Source organism: Mixophyes fleayi, chromosome 4, assembly GCF_038048845.1.
Source record: "Mixophyes fleayi isolate aMixFle1 chromosome 4, aMixFle1.hap1, whole genome shotgun sequence".
Taxonomy (NCBI): Eukaryota; Metazoa; Chordata; class Amphibia; order Anura; family Limnodynastidae; genus Mixophyes; species Mixophyes fleayi.
This window is the reverse complement of record NC_134405.1, coordinates 231695388-231699037: the sequence shown is the minus strand read 5'-3', so window position 1 is coordinate 231699037 and position 3650 is coordinate 231695388.

The window sequence follows — 3650 nt, the reverse complement described above, 5'->3', positions numbered from 1 at the left end:
GTTACAGCGGAGATGAGAGAGACCAGAGCTGTATAGCAAGAGAAAGTGCCATAACAGGAGACATTATAAGTTGGACTGCTGTGAGAGATATGAACAGAGGAGAAAAGAGAGAAAGAGAGAGGCTGATACCCATGTTTTTTAATATTATTAAAGTGATTGGACTGAGCCATATTCGTTAGCTAGAGACAGTTAGGTAGAGTTATTGGACTTAATCAAATCAAGAGAAAGCAGCAAAAGTGTTCTGTTATACAAGTAATATTTACAGAGAGGACATTGTCTTGCATTCCAGGCTGCCAACTGCTTTATATTGGAGCTGAAAGAAGGGGCCTATATTCCAACTGCCTCGTGATAAATCTGCATATCCATATAGATGTATATGTTTTTGCGGAATGAGGACCGTATTGCTATTTTAAATGTTTGTAGAGGTTTAAAGTCATTTAGATAGATATCGTATATAGATTTATATCAATATTTTAGTATAGGAAGTATCATATAAGTGATAATATAGGTACCTCAAGTTTATAATATACTAGAGAGATTTGTTTTAGGTGCTATGTACAAAATGTTGTAGTGTGTCTTTTTTGTTATGCTTATGCTATTGTATTGTTCACACTATAGCAGTATCATTTTATTTAAAATTAGAAAGACCAATTTGGTGTGAGAATATTTCCTTTGTGTGTGCCTGAGGCCAAGTGTAGGGGGACAGAGGGTTCCTTGGCCCCTCTCTGGTGTTGCCAACTCCAGAACACTCCTCCAGAAAGAGCCGACAGTACTTAGAGCAAGGTGGAAACACTGCGAAAAACTGAACACAAGATAAAGAGTCCATTTGCAGACAGTACACACAAAGATTAGTACACACAACCTAGCTGAGGAATAGGGGTGTTACATTAATAAATATGGAATGTATAAATTATACATGTGAGGTGTAAAAAATTATGTAAACCAGGCAGTTCAGTTTAAGCAATAGATGACCTTCCCACACAAGTAGGTATAATTCACATTGATGCAGATTTGTCAACTAACTTGACAGCTAACCTTCTTCCTACACGCTGTCTGTTCTAAAACACACTTGGTAAAAGTCGCTAGAGTTGCACAAAAAATTTCCTTGAAATGACATTCTGCTTCGTTTTGAGATCAGAGTTTGGCGGGAGAAACAGAGTCAGGACTCGAGTGAAAAAATGTCGGATTTCACATAATCTGAACCGCTCCTCTCTAGTCAAAATGCAGATGCAGGTTATCTGTGTCTTTGTTAGCAACACTTCTCACAGCAAACTCTTCACTGGCTGTAAAGTGAAAACCCCAGTATCTTTATCAGTTCTGGAGGGGGTTCCATTGCTTGATTAGTGTTGTCTAACGCCACATAGTAGACTTGAAATAGCTTACTGTATTCCAGTGCCTAGTGGATGTTAAGGGCCTCATTTAAATGCAGCTAGAATTTACAATATTGCACCTTGGCAATCCATGTGCAGTAAATGTTGAGCAAGCACAAAAATAAAATAAAATTCATTTTTTTGTATCTCTGGTATTATAACATGATTTGTCCAGACACAGATTTGCACATTTCATCTGGATTAGCTCTTAACTGTACGTGAGGCTCTAAATGGGTATAAATGAATTAAGAATTGATAGAATATTCTAATATATTTTCTAGAAATCTACAAATCAAACTAAATGGTTAAAAACATGTTTACCAGAGTGTATGTTTTGCAATTTATAACTACAGATCATATACCACTATGCTTGTAGAAGTTTACAACCTACGTTAATAGAAACAAAAGAGCTTAAAGGAATTACAATATTTATATATTTAGGGAGGCGTTCCCTCTAGTAGGTCCTCACATGTAAGCCATTGGCGTCTGCCAGGTCTAGCGATTGGTCTTGAGTCCCTCTTCTTTGTTTATGAATAAGCTGAAGTTTTGCATGCTGTACAAGTCCTTTTAACACCAAGCAGGAGACCCATGTTATTGATTGAGGAAAGAGAGAGCAGTATTATGTGAGAGGAAGAACTTTCTCAAATTATTTTAGTCACTTGTGCACATTGCATTAATTTAAAGGAGCGCCCCTTGGTTTCACTAATTTCTAATTTGTTTTTTTGGTCAGACACCTCCCCTCATAGGGGTCAGACCCCTCCCCTCACAGGTACTACATACTTTAAAATTGTAGATCCAGTCAGGTTTCAATTGTGACACCCTGAGTACACTTGTTGCTACACAGTCTAGGAACTCATCTACAGGAGACATTGGCAGATGAGCTTATCCCAAAATTGCTATATTGGGCACAAAATCTCTTACTTATGTATGTGCTGACACATAGCGATTTATATATTTTATATATGTTTCAGAGAGCCAGGCTATATTTTGTCTTTACATACAAGAGCGGAATGGTGCCTGAGCCTCCTTCCAAAGTGAAGGACATCCATGGCATGATCTTGTTCTTAAAAGTAAGGAGTGTTATCCTGTTAAAGTGAAGACTAGCCACTGTCTGTATTGGAAAAGAATAACATTTGGGTATCCTATTAAAATGAGTGCTACTGATTTAAAATTGGGGCTGGTTGTGCCAGGGAGCCCTTTAGTGTTGCTAGACTTTCCATATTCCATGAATTATCCTTTTTCCTAACAGTTCCCCAGCATTGGCAAATCCAGACAAGCCGCAACCGAGCTTAAGACATGAGCAGCAGCAGGTAGTGAAAGCTGCAAGGACAGGTAGGAGAGAGCAGGCCAGTCTGGCAACAGTCATGGTTCAGCAGCCCAAAATTTTGGGCAACTATCCCATTCAGTCTGCATGAACAGTTGGAAGATATGTCCCACTTCACACCATCCCACTTAACAGTAGTGTATGCAGCATTGTTTGTGCATTTGAAAGGTTGGAAACCATTCTAGGACTGTAAAATATGATAGCCACGGCCCCTTGCATGCTGGTTGTGCCCACTCTGGTGACGTGGCATGAAAACCCCCTCTAGATATCCTACGTTTGCCCTTTGCAGTGTCATGTTAAAGATGGGGGCAATGTAAGCCCTGGGGTACATTAGGTGGTGCCCCACTCAGGAGAGGCACTCCCACTCCTGCTGCTTCTCACCTTGGCAGACAAGAGGTGGGGCAGCATCCTCGGCCCCTTAGACTGAGTGTGGCACTTGGTTGCGTAACACTGACATGACATTATGTCACTTATTCTGTTTTTTTAGGAACCCCCTAGCCATTGGTGTCCGAGGTTCACCTAATGGTAACTCAGGCTATGGTTATAAGACAAAAATGCAATAGGAAACATTTTAAAATGAATCATAATTATAAATACAAATATGAAGAGTACTCTTATACAAGCTCAGCTAACTATCATTGCATCAGACCTCTGCCAGCAGACAGTCAATGACTCCTGCCCTCCTTTCATGCATACCCACAGACAGAGAGCCTTTACATAAGCATTTCACAGAGCATGGCCAGAGTTACATTGTGACTGTATTGTGAGAAACTGCAGGTAATTATACATAGAGGATGAAGGGACAAAGAAATCCTGATGTGTTCCCTGTTCAAAACAAAGTCTTTTCAGAAGAAGATAAGGCATATTGGTGCTTTTTATGTAGAAATAAAGTACACTACTTGACAATTCATGCACTGTTTTCCATATAAACCATCAATCAAGTTTACAGTACTTAG